Below are 24,451 nucleotides of genomic sequence, written 5' to 3'. Positions count from 1 at the left end.
AGAGAGCTGTGTTGCCCAAGATTATGCTTTCTCCCTGAGGATGGCCTGCAAGTGAGAACTCATGATGTGAGATATAAAAATCCAACTCCTTGCCTCCAGGCTGGACCACTCTAAAAGGCTATTTTCCAGGGAACCCAACCCACAGCACAACATGAGTGAACCTGTAGGGGTATTGGAACTCTTGCAGTGTGGATTGTTACAATCTCTTTTGGAAAACAATCAAACGTAATTAGTTAAAAAGAAAAAAATATATATATCTTTTGATTTAGCAATCATAATTTTCAGTATTAAAAACAAGAAAACAGTACACAAGGATATATGTAAAAATGACGTGTATTGCAATTTTATTTGCTGGGATAACTGAAAATAGCTTAAATATCCCATCAGTAGAGAAATGATCTACCAATAGAGAAAGGGTATATCTATGCTCTGAGGTATGATGGTGCTCAGAAGAATGAACTACATCTGTATCTGGTGGCATGCAGAGGATATCTAAATGTCAATGATATAATGTTGTATAATAATAAAAGAAGAAAAGCAAGTTGTAGGGGTGTGTGTGTGTGTGTGTGTGTGTGTGTTTGCTCATTGAAGATCAACAAATAACAGTGATTGTTGGAAGCACGTTTTATTAGAGCTGCTCTTCAGCCAGAGCATGCTTGCATGGCTATGCTTGTTATTTATGATTATGACCACTTTGATTGGCTGGGTGTTTATTCTGATTAGTCAGGGCCTGTGCTGCCCTGATTGTTAATTATTTTGATTGCTGTCCCTGCCTATAAAGCATATTGTCAGCTGACTGACAATTTTTGAAAGCCTCTGTATGTAGTTGGCTACAGAAACAAAAAAGATTCAATAAACCACATTTGTATTCAGATTATGTCACACATTTGGATGAGAAAGGAAGTATTCAATCCAGAATGTTTGTATAACAAATATAAACAAGTTAGAATTATAATAAAAACTTCTAATTCTATCTGGTAAGCTCTTTATAATAGACACTCCCTCTGCATTATAAATAGCATATGGAAGGAGAGAAAAATTACACATTTTATAATTGAATACTGACAAAGCATTATTTCTCATTACTCCTACCACGGGCTTTTGGATACTGGAGCATATATTAGAAGTGCCAAATTCTGAGTTTAGGAAATACTGTTGTAAAGCATAATGTATACATCAGAGATGCATTTGGGAGAGAGGGAGGTAGCATTTTATTCAGGGCATTAAGCTAGTTGGTGGAATAATAAGCCTATTTTTGTGTTACCTTTATCTAATTTATATTACCTTTCCTCTAGAGCGAAAATAGAATGAAAGAATATTTCGATTGGTTTTATAAATAAATAAATTACCTGAGGTATAAATACATCCAGGTTACAGTTTGCTCATTTGTATTTGATATGATCTGACACTGCAGAAGGGCAAAGGATCTCATTATTACCCAGGTCTTTACAAGAAAGGGTCCCCAGTGCATGACATGGCAATTTGTTGCCTTTATTTGGATGGATTTAGACAAAGCTTGCATCATTTAGCATTCAGTTCCTTTGACAGTACCTTTTAACATCTTTCTTATTGTTCCATTTGTGGGTCATTGCAAAGCCTTCGTGAAGACTATGTGGTTTAGGGAGCAAGTGAAGCTGTTTTCTAATTTGTTGTAATTGCTTAACTTACTCAGATAGTTTAATTTACCTCTGAATATGTTCAGCAGCTTAGAAGAAAGGTGTTTGTTCAAACATGAAATCTCTATAATTAGAAAAAAAATCATTGTATGGGTTTGTGTTATATAAATCTTGGTGAACTTTCTCCCTGCCTAATTTAATTAATCTTTAAATAATAACATGGGCTTAATTCTTTGTGGGGTGAAAGAGGCAAGGAAAGATTATGCAAACTTTCAGAAAATTTAGGCTTTTTTGAGAAGGAACATACATATTTTTCTGTTAGAGACTTTTTTTCTTCCTAAATCTTTTCCTAAACACCATTTCAACTTCTGCCTGAGGGAGTGGATTAGCTGTATCTTTCCTCACTTTCAAATTAGCCCCCTCCCTGCAAAATGCTACAGCCTCAGTCTGCTTTCAGGTTACCAAACCATGGGGGAGTACACAAAATGTTCTTTCTCTTTTCCAATCTATCTTTGAAGTGCCAAGGAGAGAGATTCAGGCAGCATGTAAATCTGAAATTCTGTTTTGCTTAAAAAAAAAATGAAATTCTCACTGAGGCATGATTCCCTTCAAACCAGCAGTCTTTTCCTGTTCTTTTCTACCTCAGTGTCTTTGAGGTATCTTATTAATGGGCTGGTATTCCTGACACAATCCTTTTTAGGAGTTAGATTTCTGGCTAAATCTCCACTGCATTTTTAGAGACAAAATAGCGTACAGGGAAAATGAAAAATAACACCAGAGTCTTGAATAATGTTGTTAACTCACCTTCCATGATTTAATTACATTTCTTCCCTTAAAAAAAAGAAACAGTTAAAACTTCAATGCATTAGTTCATAGTATAGATATTGAGCTATTATTGAAAATGAATTTGTATTAACTGGAGACTACAGGAAAAACTATATGTATATATATGTGTATATATATAGTTTATAGTATATATATGTGTGTATATATATAGTTCTTTATATACATATATATAAAATGAAGACTTTGTTTCCCTCCACTCCAATCCAATCTCCTTTCCAACCCAGTTTAATGAAACTGTACTCTTGCTTGATAAAGTTACCTACTAGGCTTGGTTTAGCATCTACCAGCATTTTGGTCTCTCCATCTTTTTTTTTTCTTTCAATTTTTAGGGAGGCTGAAATTGATTGAAAATGACTGCTTCTGCCTTGCTTATAAAGTAAAAATAAAATGGGGTTAGACAAATTTATTTTAGGGTGAACTTTCTATCTTTTATATGGCTAAATGTATGTAGGAGCCAAAGCCTTAGATGCCAGGTTGAGTATTATAGGCTGTGGAGAGTACAGCTACAAAGGAATCTGGATCCTAAACACCATTATTAAGTAAAATAGTTCAGAAACCAGCCAAGCCATAGGAAATGCAAATAAAAACCACACTGAATGGTTCCAATGAAAAAGGCAGGCAACATCAGGCATTGGAGCAACTAAGGTTCTCCGCTGGAGAAAGTGCCACCACTTGGGAAAACTGGCAGTGGAACTAATGCTAAACATGCACCTATCTTGTGACTCAATAATTCCATTCCCAGGTATACACCCCACAGAAATTAGTCCATATGTGCATCAAAGACATACAGAACAATGTTCATAGGAGTGCTATTAGTATTAGTCCCAAAGTGGAAATAATCAACAGAAGAATGGATGAATTAATCGTGGCACAGTGTTATGAAAGAATAATATAGCAAAAAACCTGAGCCAGCTCTAAGTACACTCAACACCATGGACGAATTTTATAAGCTCAGTGTTGAATGAAAGAAACTGGATGCCAATGAGTATATCTCATTCAGTTTATATAAACTTCAAAAATGAAAAAAATAGGTAAAACTAATCTTTGGTGTTAAAAGTTAGGGTAGTGGTTAGCATTACAGGGTAGTTGCAAGAAGGGGACTCATGAGGGACTTCTGGAGTTCTGTTGGTGTTCAGTTTCCTGATCTGAGTGCTAGTTACCTAAATATGTTCACTTTGTGATTTTTGCAATTTTTTGCATATTTATTTACTTCAATAAAAAAAGATTAAAAGAATGAAGAAAAAAAGCCAGTTATAGAAATGAAGATTGGCAGCATAAAAGAGGGTGTTTTGTTTTCTTCAACCATGGAAGGAGATCAAGAAAGAGAGATATGTTTATAGCCTGTGAAAACGAGGCAAAGTTTTAAACTCTCTAAGTGGCCAAAGCTTATGGTTTGAACAGAATGCAAAACAGTTACCACAGTGTTTAAAACTGCCCTAATCTTTAGAATCACTTAAGGATGCTTGTCATAATATTGACTCGGCATACTCTTTGAGAAATTCTAGTTTAGTGTGTTTAAGATGGGGCCAGGTATTTTTATTTTTAAAAACATTACTTAGATGATTTTAATGGTTATTCAAAATGTGGGAAACAGCTATGTGTGATTCCTTTTTTTTCTAACAGCTAAAAATAATGTAGCCTGCTTTTTTTGTTTTCCTTCTTCCACCCCAGTCCTCCCACCTATCCCCAATTCCAATTTGAGCAGTTATTCTCAAACTTTGCTTTAAGCACTTGTTAAAAATACAGACTTCTTGGTCTCACCCTAGGATTTTGAATTGTTAAGTCTGATGAGAGGTATATGCATTTTTCATAAGTACCTTTAAAGGTACTCAGGTTATGTTGCAATATACTTGGAGAAACTAGGGCATGAGAAAAATAATACACTGGCCAAACAGATATTTGGCTTAGTTTTTCCTCTTTTATGGCTGGGCTGGTTATCTAACATTGGTTATTAAGTGTCTAATAAATGTTAAAGTCTTAGGAGATGGGAAGTGTGTCTCATTTCCTTTTTAGGGGCAATTTCATAGTATCTATGAACATACTGCTTAGCCAGTGAGCATTGGGGAAGTCATGAAGTCCAGATGGTCCCTTTTAGCACTGTTTTATTATAATCATTGTTAGAAATTAACCTGGAGGAGCACTGTTTCCTTTTATATTTACATTACTTTTAATAAAATAGTAATCTATTTTGCCAGTCTTAAGTTTTATTGAGTATCTATTATGTACCATGGCTGAAATACCATTTGGTTCCTGTCATGTCATGGGCTCTAATTAGAGGTGTGGGGGCAAAATGATTCATGTTCCAAATGGTACAGGGCCTCATGAATTTTTGATATTTTGTTCATCAGAGTTATAATATAGATAAGTGCCTGCTCAAAATTCTTTGATAGGCATTCTATTTTAATCAAAATGCAGAGAAGTTGTCAGAAATGGGTTTAGTTTATTCTAATGCAAATTCACCAGTCCTTGGGAGTTATAATCATGGGCTCTTTTTCCAATTAAGAAAGACCAAATTATTGAATTGCCTAAAAACTTTGCTTGCCTAACACTTTATCTTTATGCATTAAGTAGTTGCTGTTATTCTAGGAGAAGGTACTTTATTACTTCAGGAATGCACAGATATATGGGAATGAAAAGAAAGAGAAAGACTGTTATCACTCTAGCCAAATGATCAGTCATATTCAGGTAGGAAGTGTTTACTTAATATATTTTATCATAAGTAATATGAGATCTTAGAATTCCTGACATTTCTTTGCCACCTATATTCAGTAGTTCCTGTTGGTACATGGACGTGCCTTACAGTAGAGCCTAATAACAGGGAGCACTAAAGTATGTTTATTATATTATTGCTATTTTTAAATATAGGCCAGTCATATCTGAATTTCTGTAAAAATAAGTAAAATAATGAGGTTATGCATAGAGATAAATTGGTGTCCATTTCGGAAGGAATTTTGGCATCTAATTGAAAAACTTACAGCCCGGAGTAATTGGGACTCTGCTGGCAAGAAAGTAAATTATTACAACCACTTTGGAAAACTGTTTGACAGTGTCTACTAAAGCTAAACATTTATCTACCCTATGACTCAGCAGTGCCACTCAATACACTCAAGAAAAATATGTAAAATATTCACCAAAAGACTTCATAAGAATCTTCATAGCAGCACTATCCATAATTGTCCACAAGTAGAAATCACTTTAATGCCAATCAATAGTGTGGAGATGATAAATAAATTGAATGAGAATGGGCAGTCTCTAATTACATACAATAATATGGTTGAATCTCATAAACAGTATTGAGAGAAAGAAGTCAGATGCAAAAGAGTATATACTGTATTGATTCCATTTATTCAAAGCCCCCAAATAGGCAAAACCAATCTTTGCTGTCAGAAATCAGGACAGTGATTATTCTTGGGGGTTGTATAGTAATGAAAGAGGCATAAGAAGGTTTTTTTTTTTTTTTTTGTGGGTTTTTTTGGTGGGGGGAGAGTAGTAATGTTCTGTTTTGTTTTTTGATGCTGCTTGGAAGGTATGTTTAAGTTCATGAAAATTCACTGAGCTGTACATTTATGATCAGTGCCCTTCTATATATGTATATTATCCTCCAATAAAAAGTTTAAAGATATTTATATCTTTATATATGTGAAGTGGAATTTGTTTCCAGTTTTTATCAGTTATGTTTACATGCATCTATTTTAGAACATGCTGGCCTCAGAAAAGTGTAGAATAATGTTAAGTATTCTCTCTGTAGTATCCTTAAGCATCATGAAATAGCCTTTTATTTATTTATTTTTGCATCATGATAGCCAGATGGTTTAATGTTAGGATTTGGTATAATAAGACCACATCTGTGTTCTGGCTCTGTCCTTGGGAAACTGAGTTCTTGGTCCAGGTCACATAACCCCTCTAGGCCTTACTTTCTTCATATAAAAGTGAGTTATAATAATATCTAAGGTTATATGGATCTATTTTGAGTCCCTGGTATTATATATCATTTTATGTATTGTTTGTTTACTAGAATGTGAATCTGATAGGGGTAGAGATTTTTGTCTAATTCATTATAATGTCCAGGTTCCTGGAATTATGTCTGGCCAATAACTAGTACTTGCTAAATATTTCTTAAGTGAATAAATTGCTAAAACAAGAATACCAAAGGAACTTTGAAAGTAGAAAATCTGTGCACATTCTAAATGCTGCTCTTGCCCCTGTTAGACTATTATGAAAAGCCACAGGCAAAAAGAATGAAACTGGACCCCAGTCTTATCCCACACACAAAAATCAAAGTAAATTAAAGACTTGAACATAAGACGTGAAACTGTAAAATTCAAGAAAACATAGAAGGTAAGTTCCTTGACATTGGTCTTGGAAATGATTTTTTTGGATTTAACATCAAAGGCAAAGACAACAAAAGCAAAAATAAACAAGTGGAACTACATCAAACTAAAAAGCCTCTGCACAGCAAAGGTCCAGAGGAATGGCCTTTGCCAGATGTGGGTATACCATACCTTCAGGCTCAGCTGTTACTTATTTCTCTAAAAATAGAGTGCTACCTCCATCATACCTTCTGAGTGCATGAGGAAGTAACCTCAGACGTGAAGAACTGACCTTCCTGGTGCTTTCTGGGTTCCATAAAGGATGTGATGAAATGATATTGGCTGGGTGGCAGTGTCTCTGAGAACATGAGATATTACTAAGGCTGTCATTCCTCTACTGATTCAAACTCTGTGTCTTCTTTCTGCTCTCATTGCTCCTTGGCCTGAGACTTCTTGCCTGGACTTCTACTCCTTCCTCCTTCCCTCCCCCATTCCTTCCTTCCCTCCCCTCCCCTTCCTATTTCCTTCCTTCCTTCCTTCCTTCGTCCGTCCTTCCTTCCTTCCTTCCTTCCTTCCTTCCTTCCTTCCTTCCTTCCTTCCTTCCTTCCTTCCTTCCTTCCTTCCTTCCTTCCTGGTCCAGAGTGTTATCTGGTCTTGTTCTATTGAACCCTCAGCTACATTTCTATAGTATTTACCCTGCCTTTCAGATTCATTCATTCATCAAACATACGCTAAAACCTATAGGGACTAGTGGGCAGTCAGGTAGTGATCTGAACCTCTTCATTGGTGGCAATGCTTACGTTGCAGGGCTCTCACAGTCTAGGCTTTTCTAATTAAATCTCTGTTCATGTGCCCACTACTGCTCTAAGGCAGATGATTGATGTACATGAGGATGTTTAGTCAGTGTTCTGCATTTTGGAAGTGATTAATTAAATATATAAATTGTAAAGTATCATGCAAAATATATATAATACATATTATAGACAAATATTCACATGTTTTTTGGTATCATGATCCCACTCTTAAAAATGAGCACCCCAAAGAATTATATATAACAATTTTTACTGAACAGTAAGATCTTAAATATTAATCACTTTCAAATAATAAACCTGTTATATAAATAGCAAATATAAAACCCACTGATATAAGTATATTTTAAATGAAATATAGCTATATTTTCCAAATTAAAAATGTAGTAAGAGTGGCATCATTTTATATTTTTGCAAGAACATTTATATTTAATATCTGGCCAGTAGAAGACAGCTGGATTCTCTCTGTTTTTGCATTAACTTGTTATGATATCATACATCACATAGTCCTTGGAAAACTCCACTGTACACTCTTGAGAAATGAGAATTAAAAGTCAAACAATGTCATAGTATTAGTATTAGGTCAAACAGTTTTGACCTCATGGACTCCTTAAAAAAGCCGAGGGAACACTCAGAAGTTCCTGGACTGCACTTGAGAAATGATGTCAGAAACTCACAATTCTATTTATTTCATGTTGCATCACAATTGATCTGTTGAATTTCAGTAAGTATTCATAGACTTTTAATAATCCTATGTCAAAGAAGAAAATGATTTATTAATTTTGGTATATCTACCTTTTACAAATACATATTTAGAATACATTATGAATGCAGGCAAAAATTATAAGTCCCAGTATTTAAGCGTTATTTTGAATAGGGATTTTTTTCTTAAGATTTATTTATTTTAGAGAGAGAGAGAATGTGTGTGAGTAAGCGGAGGAGGGGCAGAGGGAAAGGAAGACAGAGAATCTCAAGCAGACTCTATGCTGTGTGGAGCCCACCGCAGGGCTCAATCTCATGACCCCAAGATCATGACTTGAGCCAAAACTAAGAGTCAGACCTTAACCAGCTGAGCCACCCAGGCGCCCCTGAATAAGCAATGTTTTAAATGTAATTTGAAAAAGGACATGTTCTGTATAGGTCAGTGAACTTTATAGAAAAGACATATTATTGCCAAAATAGTGTTATAAAGATTACTGAGGCAAGTATTTCTCTATTGAATGATGCTTATAATGCTGTAATTAAGTATATAGAACTTGTTGGGAAGAGAATCTCATTTTTATTAAAATGCCTGTATATGGTACAGACACCTAAATAAGTAGCTGTCTTCATTATTAAATTGGAGAGCCTAGCTTATCTGTGTTTTGTGGAATAATGATTTTTTCATGAGTACATGATCTTTTAGGTAACATGCATCAGGAAGAGGAATCAGTATGCTGATTTCCTTATTCAGATTCCCTATCCCTACATTGATATCTATGAAAGGGAAGAAAAGTGTCATTACTTGATCCTCAAGATGACACAGAGAGGCTTATGCCACTCGAAATAGAGGTTTCAAAAACATGCAGAATCAGGCCCAGTTTGTGATGTGATTTAATGGCCAGTAGCAACAGAGCTGCTTCTCTTCATGGGTGATTAAAGACAATGCTAGTGAGATGGCAGGAACCACAAAGGCCCTGCTGCCACCTGACAGATTTTTCCTCCAGTTCAAGGAAGCTCTTCTGAAAGTCCCTTTCTGTGAAACCAAATTCCCTTGCCAGAATCTATTTTGACTTTTTTTTAATCTTTGCTACTGGATTGAAAGTGTAACTGCCATTTTCAATATGCCTCAATGCCGCTAATGACAAAGTTGCTCTGGGGAGCCAGATGATTAATTTAGACAATGCAAAACATGGAGGTCCCAAGTTAGGAACACTCTATAGGAATTTGCCTTATTTGGATATTGTTAAAAGGCCCGTATTCAACCTAAATGTGACACTTTTCAGTGACACCTGATTTTCTGTTTGCAAACATTGTTACATAAGGGTTCTCAGAGGTCAGGAAAGCAGAAGGTCACTTCATTTTTCAAAACTTTTGGTATACTAGAAAGATGAAGAAATTCAAAAGCAGTATTAAAAGCTAAATTGTATTTTAAGGACCTGTATTGGACAAATTAATACTTTTAACACAAATGTAATATGTTATAACAGGGGTATTCTCAAGGTAATGGCAGCATTTACTCTTTTCATTGAAGTATAGTTGACATACAATAATATCTGAGTTTCAGGCATAGAACATAGTGATTAGACATTTATATACAATATGTAATGGTCACCATAAGTCTAGTTGCCATTTGTCACCATTCATAGTTATTACAGTATTTTGACTATTTTCCTATACTGTACTTTACATTGCTACGACTTATTTTATAACTGGTACTGTATCTCTTAATCCCTTTTTCTTATTTCTCTCATCCCACCACCCATTCCTCTGGAAACTACCAGTCTGTTCTTTATATTTATGAGTCTGTTTGTGTTTTGTTTTGTTTTTAGATTCTATGTGTAAGTGATATCATATGGTATTTACCTTTCTCTGACTTATTTTACCTAGCATAAAGTCATCTGGGTCCGTCTATGTTGTTGGAAATGGCAAGATTTCATTCTTTTATATGGCTGACTTAAATTCCATATTCTCTCTCTCTCTCTCTCTTTCTATATATATATATAGATAGATAGATAGATAGATAGATATTTTAACACTTTAGTTGCTTCCATATCTTGGCCATTATCAATAATGTTACAATATGCATATACCTTTTTGAATTAGTGTTTTCATTTTTTTTTCCGATAAATACCCAGAAGTGGATTTACTGGATTGTATGCTATTTCTATCTTTATGTTTTTGATGAGACAGATAAAAAAAATATTGCTATAGAATGCAAATAACAGACATGACTTTACTTCCAAAATCTGAAGTCATCAACATGATTTTGTAGTACAGACTAGGGTTTACTGCCTTTGGTTTCTTTTAGAAATTTTATGGTTTTAGTTCTTACATTTAGTTGTTTGATCCATTTTGAATTTGTTTTTTATATGATACAAGAATGTGGTTCAGTTTTCTTCTTTTGCATGTAGCTGTCCAGTTCCAGCACCATTTATTTATTTATTTTTTTTAAAGATTTTTTTATTTGAGAGAGAGATAATGAGAGATAGAGAGCATGAGAGGGGGGAGGGTCAGAGGGAGAAGCAGACTCCCCGCTGAGCAGGGAGCCCGATGCGGGACTCGATCCTGGGACTCCAGGATCATGACCTGAGCCAAAGGCAGTCGCTTAACCAACTGAGCCACCCAGGCGCCCTCCAGCACCATTTATAAAGAGACTGTACCCATTGTATATTCTTGCCTCCTTTGTAATAGGTGATTATATAAGCATGTTTATTTCTGGGCTCTCTATTCTGTTCCATTGTTCTGTGTGTCTATTTTTGGGCTATTATCATACTGTTTGGACTATCATACTGCTTGAAATCTGGGAGCATGATATCTCAAGCTTTATACTACTTTCACAAGATTGCTTTGGCTATTCAGGGTCTTTTGTCATTCTAAACTTTTAGAATTATTGACTTTAGTTCTGTGAAAAGGGCTATTGGTATGTTGAGAAGGATTTCATTGATTGCTTTGTATAATATGGACATTTTAACAATATTAATTCTTCCAATCCATGAGCATGGTATAGCTTTCCATTTATTTGTGTCATCTTCAATTTCTTTCACTAATGTTATAGTTTTCAGAGTACAGGTCTTCCCCCTCCTTGGTTTAATTTATTCCTAGGTGTTTTATTCTTTTTATTCAGTTGTAAATGGGATTATTTTCTTAATTGCTCCTTCTAATAGATTGTAACTAGTGTATGAAAATGCAACAAATTTCTCTATGTTAATTCTGTATCCTGCAACTTTACTGAATTCATTTATTCACTTTTACTTCTTACTGTTTGGATGCCTTTTATTTCTTTTCCTTATCTAATTGCTGTTGGCTAGGACTTTCAGTACCAAGTTGAATAAAAGTGGTGCCAATGGGCATCTTTGTTTTGTTTTCCTTAGAGGAAATGCTTTTAGTTTTTCACGCTTGAGTGTGATGTAAACTGTGGGTTTGTCATCTGTGGCCTTTATTATATTGAGGTACGTTTCCTCTATACCCACTTTGTTAAGAGTTTTTATCATAAATGGAGGTTGAATTTTGTCAAATGCTTTTTCTGCATCTATTGAGATGATAACATGATTTTTATTATCATTGTCTTAATGTGGGGATTAATTTGCAGGTATGAACCATCCTTACATCCCTGAAGAAATCACACTTAATTGTGGTGTATATCTTTTAATATATCGTTGAGTTTGGTTTGCTATTATTTTGCTGAAGATTTTTACATGTATGTTCATCAGGGATGTTACTGTAATTTTTTTGTTTTTTTGGTAGTGTCTTTTTCTGGTTTTGCTGTTAGGGTAATGCTGGCCTAATGGAATGCATTTGGAACCATTTCTTCCTGTCCAATTTTTTGCTTGTTTGTTTATAAGCTCTTTTTTAAAAATTTTTTTTATTAACAAATAATGTATTTTTGTTTCAAGGATACAGGTCTGTGATTCATCAGTCTTACACAATTCATAGTACCATAGTACCTACCCTCCCCAATGTCCATCACCCAGCCACCCCATCCCTCCCACCCCCCTGCACTCCAGCAACGTTCTGTTTGTTTCCTGAGATTAAGAGCCCCTTATTGTTTCTCTCCCTCTCTGGTTTCATCTTGTTTCATTTTTCACCTCCCTTCCCCTATAATCCTCTGTCTTGTTTCTCAAATTCCTCATATCAGTGAGATCACATGACGCTTGTCTTTCTGTAATTGAATTATTTCGTTTAGCATAATAACCTCTAGTTCCATCTACATTATTGCAAATGGCAAGATTTCATTTTTTTTTGATGGCTGCATAATATTCCGTTGTGTATATATACAACATCTTCTTTATCCATTCATCTATTGATGGACATCTTGGCTTTTTCCATGATTTGACTATTGTGGACATTGCTACTATAAACATTGGGGTGCATGTATCCCTTCAGATCCCTACATTTGTAGCTTTGGGGTAAATACCCAGTAGTGTAATTGCTGGTTGAAGGGTAGCTCTATTTTCAACTTTTTGAGGAACCTCCATAGTGTGTTCCAGATTGGCTGCACCAGCTTGCATTCCCACCAACAGTGTAGGAGGGTTCTCCTTTCTCCGCATCCTTGCCAATATCTCTCGTTTCCTGACTTGTTAATTTTAGCCATTCTGACTGGTGTGAGGTGGTATCTCATTGAGGTTTTTGACTTGTATTTCCCTGATGCCGAGCGATGTGGAGCACTTTTTCATGTGTCTGTTGGCCATTTGGACGTCTTCTTTGCAGAAATGTCTATTCATGTCTTCTGCCCATTTCTTGATTGGATCATTTGTTCTTTCGGTGTTGAGTTTGAGAAGTTCTTTATAGATTTTGGATACTAGCCCTTTATCTGATATGTCATTTGCAAATATCTTCTCCCATTCTGTTGGTTGTCTTTTGGTTTTGTTGACTGTTTCCTTTGCTGTGAAAAGCTTTTTATCTTGATAAAGTCCCAATACTTCATTTTTGCCCTTGCTTCCCTTGCCTTTGGCGATGTTTCTAGGAAGAAGTTGCTGCAGCTGAGGTCGAACAGGTTGCTGCCTGTGTTCTCCTTTAGGATTTTGTTGGATTCCTGCCTCACATTTAGGTCTTTAATCCATTTGGAGTCTATTTTTGTGTGTGGTGTGAGGAAATGGTCCAGTTTCATTCTTTTGCATGTGGCTGACCAATTTTCCCAACACCATTTGTTGAAGAGACTGTCTTTTTTCCACTGGACATTCTTTCCTGCTTTGTCGAAGATTGCTTGACCATAGAGTTGAGGGTCTGTTTCTGGGCTCTCTATTTTGTTCCATTGATCTATGTGTCTGTTTTTGTGCTGGTACCATACTGTCTTGATGTTTTTTTAATAGAGCTTGAAGTCTGGAATTGTGATGCCACTAGCTTTGCTTTTCTTTTTCAACATTTCCTTGGCGATTTGGGATCTTTTCTGTTTCCATACAAATTTTAGGATTATTTGTTCCATTTCTTTGAAAAAAGTAGATAGTATTTTGATAGGGATTGCATTAAATATGTAGATTGCTCTTGGTAGCATTGCCATCTTCACAATATTTGTTCTTCCAATCCGTGAGCATGGAACGTTTTTCCATTTCTTTGTGTCTTCCTCAATTTCTTTCATGAGTATTTTATAGTTTTCTGAGTACAGATTCTTTGCCTCTTTGGTCAGATTTATTCCTAGGTATCTTATGGTTTTGGGTGCAATTGTAAATGGAATCGACTCCTTAATTTCTCTTTCTTCTGTCTTGTTGTTGGAGTATAGAATTGTCACTGATTTCTGTGGATTGATTTTATATCCTGCCAATTTACTGAATTCCTGTATGAGTTCTAGCAGTTTTGGGGTGGAGTCTTTTAGGTTTTCCACATAAAGTTTCATATTATCTGCAACGAGTGAGAGTTCGACTTCTTCTTTGCCAATTTGGATGCCTTTTCTTTTTGTTGTCTGATTGCTGAGGCTAGAATTTCTAGTACTAGGATGAATAGCAGTGGTGATAGTGGACATCCCTGCCGTGTTCCTTACCTTAGGGGCAAAGCTTTCAGTTTTTCCCCATTGAGTATGATATTTGCTGGGGTTTTTCATAGATAGCTTTTATGATATTGAGGTATATACCCTCTATCCCTATAGTCTGAAGAGTTTTAATCAAGAAAGGAAGCTGTATTTTGTCAAATGCTTTTTCTGCATCTATTGAGAGGATCATATGGTGCTTGTTCTTTCTTTTTTTAATATATTGTATCACATTGATTGATTTGCAAATGTTGAACCAACCTTGCAGCCCAGGGATAAATCCCACTTGGTCATGGTGAATAATCCTTTTAATGGATTAATTAATTGGATCCCATTGGGTAGTATTTTGGTAAGAATTTTTGCATCCATGTTCATCAGGGATATTGGTCTGTAGTTCTCCTATTTGATGGGGTCTTTGGTTTTGGGATCAAGGTAATGCTGGTCTCATAAAATGGTTTTGGAAATTTTCCTTCCATTTCTATTCTTTGAAACAGCTTCAGAAGAATGGGTATTAATTTTTGAAATGTTTGGTAGAATTCCCCTGGGAAGCCATCTGACTCTGGGCTCTTGTTTGTTGGGAGATTTTTGATTACTGCTTCAATTTCTTTAGTGGTTATGGGTCTGTTCAGGTTTTCTCTTTCTTCCTGCTTCAATTTTGGTGGTTTATGCATCTCTAGGAATGTATCCATTTCTTCAAGATTATCTAATTTCCTGGCATATAGTTACTCATAATATGTTCTTATAGTTGTTTGTATTTCTTTGTTGTTGGTTGTAATCTCTCCTCTTTCATTCATGATTTTATTTGGGTCGTTTCTCTTTTCCTTTTGATAAGTCTGGCTAGGGGTTTATCAATCTTGTTAATTCTTTCAAAGAACCAGCTCCTAGTTTCATTGATCTGTTCTAATGTTCTTTTGGTTTCCATTTCATTGATTTGTGCTCTAATCTTCATTATTTCTCTTCTCCTGCTGGGTTTAGGCTTGATTTGCTGTTTTTCCTCTAGCTCCTTTAGGTGTAGGGTTAGGTTGTGTATTTGAGACCTTTCTTGTTTCTTGAGAAAGGCTTGCATTGCTATATACTTTCCTCTCAGGACTGCCTTTGCTGCATCCCAAAGATTTTGAACAGTTGTGTTTTCATTTTCATTGGTTTCCATGAATTTTTTTAATTCTTCTTTAATTTCCTGGTTGACCCATTCATTCTTTAGTACGGTGCTCTTTAGCCTCCATGTATTTGAGTTCTTTTTGACTTTCCTCTTGTGATTGAGTTCTAGTTTCAAAGCATTGTGGTCCAAAAATATGCAGGGACTGATCCCAGTCTTGTGGTACGGGTTGAGACCTGATTTGTGACCTAGGATGTGATCTATTCTGGATAATGTTCCATGGGCACTAGAGAAGAATGTATATTCTGTTGCTTTGGGATGGAGTGTTCTGAATATGTCTGTGAAGTCCATTTAGTCCAGTGCGTCATTTAAAGTCTTTATGTGTTTGTTGTCTTTTGCTTAGCTGATCTGTCCATTTCAGTGAGGGGAGTGTTAAAGTCCCCTACTATTATTGTATTTTTTTTGATGGGTTTCTTTGCTTTTGTTATTAATTGCCTTATATAATTGGCTGCTCCCATATAAGGGGCATAGATATTTACAATTGTTAGATCTTCTTGTTGGATAGACTCTTTAAGTATGAAGTAGTGTCCTTCCACATCTCTTACTATAGTCTTTGGTTTAAAATCTAATATTTCTGATATAAGGAGTGCCACCCCAGCTTTCTTTTGATGTTCATTAGCATGGTAAATCGTTTTCCACCCCCTCACTTTCAATCTGGGGGTGGCTTTGTGTCTAAAATGAGTCTCTTGCAGATAGCATATTGTTGGATCTTGTTTTTTTTATCCAATCTGATAGCCTGTGTCTTTTGATTGGGGCATTTAGCCCATTTACATTCAGCATAACTCTTGAAAGGTAGGAATTTAGTGCCATTGTATTGCCTGTATGGTGACTGTTACTGTATGTTGTCTGTTCCTTTCTGATCTATGTTACTTTTAGGCTCTTTCTTTGCTTAGAGGAGTCCTTTCAGTATTTCTTGTAGGGCTGTTTTGATGTTTGCAAATTCCTTTAGTTTTTGTTTGTCCTGGAAGCTTTTTATCTCTCCTTCTATTTCCAATGACAGCCTGGCTGGATATGGGGTTCTTCTCTGCATATTTTTCTCATTTTGTGCTCCTTTCTGCATTGCTAAGTCTCTGTGTATGGGTCTTCTCCCAATCTAGTATTTCTCCCATTGTAGGTTACCAACCTCTTGTTCCGACCTGTTGTCAGGATTTTCTCTTTGCCTCTGAGACTTGTGATTTTTACTATTAGATGGGTGTTGACCTATTTTTGTGATTTTAATGGGTGTTCTCTGTGCCTCCTGGATTTTGATATCTGTTTCCCTCCCCAGTTAAGAGAAGTTCTCTGCTATAATTTGCTCCAATATGCCTTCTGCCCCTCTCTCTCTTTCTTTTTCTGGGATCCCAATTATTCTAAAGTTGTTTTGCTTTATTGTATCACTTAATCTCCTGAATTCTACACTGGTGATCCAGTAGTTGTTTATATCCCTTTTTCTCAGCTTCTTTATTCTCCATCATTTAGTCTTCTATATCACTAATTCTCTCTTCTGCCTCATTTATCCTAGCAGTTAGAGCCTCCGTTTTTTATTACACTTCATTAATAGCCTTTTTGATTTTGACTTGGTTAGATTTTAGTTCTTTTATTTCTCCAGAAAGGGATTCTCTTGTATCTTCCATGCTTTTTTCAAGCCCAGCTAGTAAATCATAAAGATTTATGATCATCAGTCTGAACTCTCGTTCTGACATCTTAACTAATGTCCATGTTGTTTAGGTCCCTAGCAGTTGGTACTGCCTCTTGTTGTTGTTGTTGTTGTTGTTGTTTTGAGGTGAGTTTTTCTGTCTTTTATTTTGTCCAGGGAAGAATAGATGAATGAGAGAATAAAATGCTAAAGGAGTAACAAACACCCCTAAAAACTTATGCTAAGCAAATCAGAGGAGACCTGAAACTGGGGGGAAGAAAAAGGGAAAAAAAAAAAAAAAGAACATGATCAGTCCGATCAATATATCAGAGCTACATACTAGATTTTGGGTGTATTTTGTCTGCTAGAAGAAACTGCCTCCCAAAATGTTAAAGAAAGAAAAACTTATATATGTATAAAAATAAGGGTAAATATGATGAAGGGATGGAATATGACTGTAAAGATGAAAATTATAAAAGATTTTAATAGGAATTGATACGATAATTAGTTGGTTGAAAAAAGAATAAGAAAAATTAAAAAAATAAAGGGAGAGAAAATGATCAGGCAGGAGACTAGAACAAAGCCATACACTAGAGATTTACAATATATTTTGGTCTGTTAGAAGAAACTGTATCCCAAAATTTTAAAGAGTGTAAAACTTATATATATATATATATACACAAAAAAAATAAGGTTAACTACAATGAAGGGACAGAATATGACTCCAAAAATGAAAATTCAAAAAGAATTAAAAAAAAAAAAGGTTTGATAAGATGTTGGTTGAAAAAGGGAAAAAGAAAAATTAAAAAAAAAGAAAAAGACAAAAATTAAGAAAATTAAAAAAAATTAACTTTGAAAGACTAAACAATCACGGGGGAAAAAAAGCCATGAATTCTACTTGCTTTATTCCCCTAGTGCTGGAGTTCTGCCGTTCTCATTGATCAGTAAACTTTGTCTTGGCTGGCTTTTCTTGCTGATCTTCTGGGGAAGGGGCCTGTTTCAGTGATTTTCGAATATCTTTGCCTGAGGTAGAATTGCACAGCCCTTGCCAGGGGCCAAGCTAAATAATCTGCTCAGATTTGCTCTCGGTAGCTTTTGTTCCCCAAAGATTTCCATACAGGTTTGGAGGATGAGAATTAAAATGGCGGCCTCACAGTCTCTGCCCTGGAGGAGTCAAGAAGTCGGGGCCCCACTCCTCAGTGAGCCCCCAGAGAAAAGCAGTCAATCACTCCTGTCTCCCTAATGTCTGGCCATACTCCATGCTCACCCAGCCTGTGTCGGAGCATTTCTATCTCTGGCACATGACCCCGTTTGGAGTCTCCAAACCCAGCAGATTTTGCGGTGCACTCCCACACCACTCCTCCCTGGGGAGGAAGGGGGTCTCCCTGGATCTGCTGCTTGTTGGGTCCCTGCTTGAAGAGCAGTGGCCAGACTGTGCAGCGGATCACAGTTTACGGCAACCCCTGCTTAGAGCCCACTCCTCAGCTCTGTCTTTGCAGCTTGCTTCCCTTCTCCAATATCTGGGAGGTCTGCCACACTCAGGCACCCCCGGTCTTCCTGTGACCCCAAGGGTCCTGAGACCACACTGTCCCAGCGAGGGTTCCACCCCCTGCTTAGCCACTGGAGCGATGTCCCTCAGCAGAGCCGACTTCTAAAAGTTCTGATTTTATGTTCTGCTGCTCTATCACTTGCCAGTAGCCGGCTGATGGGGGCTCCCTCCCCGCATGGTCTAGCTTACCAAATATCACCTCGGATTCACATCTCTGCACATCCTACCTTCCAGAAAGTGGTCGCTTTTCTGTTCAGAGAGTTGCTGCTATTCTTTTCTTTTCTTTGATCTCCTGTTGAGTTTGTAGGTGTTCTGAATGGTTTGATAAATATCTACTTGAATTCTGGGGACCAGATGAAATTAAGTTTCCTACTCTTCTGCCATCTTGCTCCTCCCCTCCCTTCCCTTCCACATTTTTAGAGTAGTTTGAGAGGGATTGGCATTAAGTCTTGTTTTCTAATTTAATATTTATTATTTATTTATTTATTTATTTATTTATTTATTTTGAGCATAGTGACACACAGTGTTACATTAGTTTCAGGTTGGTAGAATTCACCTGTGAAGCCACCTGGTCCTGTACTTTTGCTTGTGGAAGTTTTTGAATTATTGATTTAATTTCACTACTAGCAATCAGTCTGTTCACATTTTCTATTTCTTCCTTATTCCGTCTTGGAAGATTGTATCTTTCTAAGAATTTATTCCCTTTTTCTAGGTTGTCCAGTTTGTTAGTATATAATTATTTTGTAGTAGTCTCTTATAATCCTTTGTATTCCTGTGGTGTCAGTTATAATTTCTCTTTCATTTCTGATTTTATTTATGTGGGTTCTTTCTCTTTTTTGTTTTTTTGTTGACTTTGCGAAACGTCTATTTGTTTATATTTTCAAATACCAGCTCTTAGTTTCATTGACTTGTATTGATTCTTTAATTCTCTATTTAATTTATTTCCAATGTTATGTTTATTTTTTTCCTTCTACTAAATTTGGGCTTTGTTTTTTTCTCTTTCTAATTCCTTTAGGTGTAAGGTTACATTGTTTATTTGAGATTTTTTTTATCATGTTTATTAAGATAGGGCTATAGTCCCTATTAGAATGCTTTTGCTGCATCCCGTAGATTTTGGAATGTTGAGTTTTCATTTTCATTTGTCTCAAGGTATTTTTTTGAATTCCTCTTTGATTTCTTCAATGACCCACTTTTTAATAGCATGCTGTTTAACTTCCGTGTATTTGTGTTTTTCTAGTTTTTTGTAATTGATTTGTTTCATACTGTTGTCAAAAAAGGTGCTTGATGTGATTTCATTTTAAATTTATTGAAAGTTGTTTTTTGGTGTAACCTGTGATCTATCCTGGAGAATGTCCCATTTGCACCTGAAAATAATGTGTATTCTGCTGCATTTTGCTTGTAATGTTCTGTATATGTTTGTTAAATCTATCTGTCATTATGTGTTGTTTTAAGGGCAATGTTTCCTTATTGATTTTTTGCCTGGATGATCTATTCATTGATGTTCATGGGATGTTAAAGTTCCTTGCTATTATTGTATTATTATCAGTTTCTTCCTTTATGTCTGTTAATATTTGCTTTATGTATTTAGTTGTTCCTATTTTGGGTGTATAGATATTTACAATTGTTATATCCTCTTGTTGGATTGATCTCTGTCATTATATAATGCCATTCTTTGTCTCTTGTTACAGTTTTGTTTCTAAGTCTATTTTGTCTAAGTATTGCTATCCCAGCTCTCTTTTTGTTTCCATTTGCATAGGATATCTTTTCCAAACCTTCACTTTCAGTCTGTTTCTTTAGGTTGAAGTGAGTCTCTTGTTGGCAGCATATAGTTGGCTCTTGTTTATTTTTGTTTGTTTGTTTTTTTATTCAGTCACCCTATGCCTTTTGATTACAGCATTTAGTCTACTTATTTAAAGTCATTATTAATAGGCATGTACTTATTGCCATTTTGTTAGTTGTTTTTTGTTTCTTTTTGTAGTTCTATTTCTTCTTGTCTTGCTCTCTTCCCTTTGATTTGATAACTTTCTTTCATTATGTTTAAATTCCTTTCTCTTTATTTTTAACATATCTATTATAGGTTTTTGGTTTGTGTTACTCTGAAGTTTTTATATAACTTATGTGTAGCAGGCTATTTTAAGTTGATGTTTGCATAAGTTTGAACACGTTCTAAAAGCACTACATTTTTATCCCCCCTCTGTATTTTATGTTTTTGACCTTATATTTTACATCTTTTTATTTCATGTATCCCCTAGTTATTGCAGATATATTTTGACTACTTTTGTCTTTTATCCTTCATGATAGCTTTATCAGGGGTTGATCCACTACTATTACTATATATTTGCTTTTAACCAATGATATTTTTTTCATAATTTTCTTATTTCTACTCATGGTCTTTTCTTTTCCACTTAAAGAGGTCTCTTTAACATTTCCTGTAAAGCCAATTTAGTGGTGATGAACTTTACTTTTGTTTGGGAAACTCTTTATCTCTCCTTTAATTCTGAATGATAACCTTGATGGGTAAAGTATTCTTGGTTGTAGTTTTTGTTTGTTTGTTTTTTATTTTTCCTTTTGGCACTTTGACTATATCCTTCTGCCCTGTAAAGTTTCTACTAAAAAAATCACCTGATAGTCTTAGGGGTTCTCTAGTATGTAACTAGTTGCTTTTCTCTTGCTGCTTTTAATTTTTGACATTTTAATTACTATGTGTCTTGGTGTGGACCTCCTTGGGTTCATCTTGCTTGAGACTTTCTCTTCCTGGCTTGGATATCTGTTTCCATTTCCAGGTTAGGGAAGTTTTCAGGTATTATTTTTTCAAGTAAGTTTCTGCCCCTTTTTTTTCCCTACTTCTGGCACCCCTGTAATGCAAATATTAGTATACCTGATGTCCCAGATGTCCCTTAAATTATCCTCATTTAATTTTTTTCTTTTTGCTGTTCAGCTTAGATGACTCCCCTTAAACAGTCTTCCAGATCACTGATCTATCCTTTCATATCATGTAATCTGTTGATTCTCTCCAGTGTAATCTTTCATTTATTATATTTTTTAACCCTAATTGGTTCTTTTTAAAATATTTTCTACCATTCATCCATTCTTTTCTTGAGTTTGGTAATAACTTTATGACTATAACTTTGAACACTTTATTGGGTAAATTGCTTATCTCTATTTCAGTGAGTTCTTTTTCTAAGATTTCATCTTAATCTTTTGCTTGGAACATATTCCTCTCTATTCTCATTTTGCATGACTCTCTGTGTTTCTTTTTATTTGTTAGGTAGATCAGCTACATCTCCTGGCCATGAAGTAGTGGCTTTATGTAGAAGGCATCATGTAGGTCCCAAAAGCACAATCCTTTCTGGTCAACAGGAGCAGTTGCTTCAGGGATGTCCCATGTGGGCTGCATGTGCCCTCTTTATGTGGCTGGGACACAATAGCTGTGGGGTGCTGCTGGAAGGGGCTAGCCTTCAGTGAGGGTTTCTGTGTGTCCTAGCTGCAGATGTTGTGAGCATGCTGGTATGGGGGTCTGACCCCCTACCCTGGGGCAGGAGCTACTTTGGAGGGGTACAGCTCCCAGCCAAGGCTGCCCCCAGGTGTGGCAGTTCAATAGTCACATTGTTTGAGGAGGATGTGTTGCTGGTCCAGCTGAGGCTACCTGCCGATTGTGGAAGGGCATGAGCTGCTTTAGGGGGTGCTGGTTCCCACTGAGGCTGTCTATTGGGTGTAGCAGAGTGGAAGCTGCTTTGGAGATGCACCTGTGGGTGAATTGGGCAGGGCAAGTCTATAGGGGAATGCTGGGCCTGGGTAAGCAGAGCTAGCAAGGTAGATGGAGAGTGACGGCATTGGGCCAGCTCTGCAGAAGGAGGACAAGTAGCACCTGTTAACACTTCTGTTCCCAGAGAAAGTTCCTACAGATTTTTGCCTCCTGGCACACGCCTTAAAATCAGTCAAATTTCCACGTTTGGCCCACGCACTTTTCAAACTGCTGCCTCTGTGCTGGGTTTCACAGGAAGTGAGTTTGTGTGCAAGCCTTTTAAGGATGGAGTTTTAGTTTTCTATAGTTTTCCAGCTCTCTTGGAGTTAAGCCCTGCTGATGGGGGTTCATTTTCCTGGTGCAGGTCCTTTGGATGGGGGTTGTTCCCAGGGTGGGGGTTTGAGCCCCTTGTTCCTCAAGGGGGACCTCTATGCCCATGATTGCCCTTCTACTTGTGGATCGCCACTCTGGAAGTATGTGTCCCAACCAGAACACACCTGTGCCTCTCCTACTTTCCCTCACTCTTTCTTTATATTTTCAGCTGTGGAAGAGCTGTTATGCTAGTTTTCTGGTTATTCTCAGAGAGAATTTCCCTGTATGTATTTGTAGCCTTCCTGTGTCCACAGGAGGAAGTGAACTCAGGATCCTCATACTCCATGATGATTTTGTTCCCTTGCATTGCCTGCAGGATTTACCTGAATTATCTTTAAGTAAAGTTTGTTACTTCAACATTATCAATATATCCAGTAGTAGTTATGAGTTTGAGGTATATGGTGAACACCATGTTCTTTTGATCTAGTTAGAATATTCTGTTTGTCTTTGTGAATAATTTCATTTGGAGATAAAATCCTAAATTTGAAGCTTTTCTGGGTGTGGTCCTCAAATGATAGGCACTGCTACTCTATCTTAATGGAGTGATACTTCTTCATCAATAATTAGATACTATTTATCCATAATGTTTTTAAACCTGAGGACACTAGATGGTCAGATCATGCAGGGTGTGACTATTAAGGGAGAAATAGATTTCTAAATTTTAAAATGTTTTATGTAAGGTAACCTATTAATGAAATCTCCAAATATGCATGCAGGTCTTAAAAATAATCTCACACCAGAGAAAATTCCTATTTAATATGTGAATATATATGCATCAATAAATAATTAATTTTATATTGAGGATTACTCTACTGAACCTGTAAAGCACTGTACTTTAAAAACTTTATTTTAACCTAAAAGTGATTAAAATGACTTTATTTTAATCTAAACATTACAATTATGCTTTTAGGATTTTGGCTTAGTTATTAGAACTATATAAGGAGTAGTTTGGACTTAGAATTTGGAAAATCCTCCCTTGACTTAGAATCACAGAACTGGAAAGGAAAGTAGAGGAAATAGCTGCCAGTTCCTTCCTTTAAAGATGGTAACACTCAGGCTAAGTGGCTCAATTGATTTCTCTAAGCAAGTTTGTTGTAGAGCCAGATCTAGAACCTAGAATTTCTGAAATACAATCTGATGTTCTTTCTATCCTATGATTTGCCACCTTCTTAAAACTTTTACATATTCAGAAAATGCCATGGAATTTGAAGGGCTCTTATAAGAGGGAAAAGAATTAATTATTCATAGTCAAAAGATATATATGTATACACACACACAGATAGACACACATATATAAAGATATATAAAGATTTATGTATATATAAAATGCTTCTATGAATAACAGCTTTTCACAGATCAAGAAAAAAAGTATTGCAATTTAAATACATTGCAGGAATGTTAAATATGAACTATTTTAAATGCTTTTATTTTTATCACATTTTTGAGCTTTTCTCATAATTTGTCTTTATACATCACATAATTTTTTAATGACCTGATAATGGGATTTTTTTTAAATTCAACTTGTGCTTTACACAATTTGTAATTATTCTGTTATTATTCTTTCACTTAGTTAACAAAATGTCTCTAATGAATTTTTGAATTTGTTTAGAAAATGTTAAAAAATATGCATGGATAAAGCAGTTTGTTATGAAGCTATGTACTTTCAGGAAAAAGAAAATGATGTGTGTGCTTGATTCATTTTAAAAATTGCAGGCAGAGAGGCACTATATTTAATGTGGGGATTGATAATCCAGTGATTTTTATTCAAATGA

The 24,451-nt window shown here is 35.8% G+C and overlaps 1 protein-coding gene across 3 annotated transcripts in view; it reads left to right on the top strand.

Annotated features, from left to right (window-relative positions):
* Positions 1-24,451, top strand: part of MACROD2 (mono-ADP ribosylhydrolase 2) — a 2,068,343-nt gene that overhangs the window by 581,347 nt on the left and 1,462,545 nt on the right. The gene's annotated exons all lie outside the window — the stretch shown is intronic.

The sequence above is a fragment of the Zalophus californianus genome, chromosome 8, assembly GCF_009762305.2.
Source record: "Zalophus californianus isolate mZalCal1 chromosome 8, mZalCal1.pri.v2, whole genome shotgun sequence".
Taxonomy (NCBI): domain Eukaryota; kingdom Metazoa; phylum Chordata; class Mammalia; order Carnivora; family Otariidae; genus Zalophus; species Zalophus californianus.
This window is presented reverse-complemented; position numbering and strand designations above follow the sequence as displayed.